Source organism: Zingiber officinale, chromosome 9B, assembly GCF_018446385.1.
Source record: "Zingiber officinale cultivar Zhangliang chromosome 9B, Zo_v1.1, whole genome shotgun sequence".
Lineage (NCBI taxonomy): Eukaryota > Viridiplantae > Streptophyta > Magnoliopsida > Zingiberales > Zingiberaceae > Zingiber > Zingiber officinale.
In genome coordinates this window covers 76,858,129-76,859,169 of record NC_056003.1, presented here as the reverse complement: position 1 = coordinate 76,859,169, position 1,041 = coordinate 76,858,129, and the positions used below count along the sequence as shown (strand labels likewise).

The following is a 1,041-nucleotide window of genomic DNA, read 5'->3' as shown; positions in this document are numbered from 1 at the left end:
ATTCTAGATATTTTTCTTTTTCCTCTTGTCTTTTCTTTCTAGTTTTCATTATGCACTTTCTTTCTTGCAATTTAAATTATGCATTTTCTTTCTTGCTTTTTATATTGCATTTTATTTCTTGTCTTTGATTCTTCAACCTCTAATAATTTTTTCTTGAATATCCATGAGCACTAATATGTCAAGCAGACCCATGAGAAATTTTTCTACACCCTTTTCTGCAAGATTTTTATCTCCCATTGTGCAACCTCAAATTGAAGCACAAAGTTTTCAACTAGACTCAGAGTTAATTTTCATGATACAAAGTCACAAATTTGGAGGAGAAGTATCAGAAAGTCCTTATCTGCATCTTGAAACATTGTTATAGATTTGTGATATGGTGAAATGTGAATGAGTGTCAACAGATGCAGTTCGATTGATGGAATTTCGTTTTAGTATCAAGGATAAAGCAAGGACTTGGTTATATTCTCTCCATCCTCAAAGTATCACAAGTTGGGAGCAATTGGAGAAGCAATTTCTGAATCATTTTTTCCCTCTAAGCAGAACAGTTTATATACGGAATTGCATTACGAATTTTGCTTAGGCATATGGAGAATCATTATTTAAAGCATGAGACAGATTCAAGAGTCTCCAAAGACAGTGCCCTCATCATGGTTTGGAAAATAGCTGATTTTATACATATTCTATAGGGGAATTTCTTTTTAGATAAGTACTTGTTAGATTCATCAGCTGGAGGTTCTTTTATGGACAAAAGTATAGAAGAAGCTTATATATTAATTGATCAAGTGGCATTGAACCTCCATGGATGGTCGAACAAAAGTTGGATGGAATCTCCCTTAAATATTCAGGAAGTGAAAGCCATAAATACAAGAGAGCCTGTCAAACAAAATGCAGTTCAACCACCCAAGAATGTTGAAATTCACAAGTCATAGAATGAGGAGTTCAAACATTTGGGGGCAAAGATTGAAAGTATTATTTCAAAATGGTTTAAAGAAGATTCTCCTCCTTCGCAGACAAGATCTAGTGTAAATGATAATGATCTTA

The 1,041-nt window shown here is 33.4% G+C and overlaps 1 non-coding gene across 1 annotated transcript; it reads right to left on the bottom strand.

Moving 5' to 3' along the window:
• Window positions 1-550: 550 nt before the first annotated feature.
• LOC122025878 lies at window positions 551-654 on the bottom strand. The gene has a single exon (XR_006123901.1). It is a non-coding gene; the product is annotated as a small nucleolar RNA R71 (small nucleolar RNA).
• Between the last annotated feature and the right edge of the window lie 387 nt (window positions 655-1,041).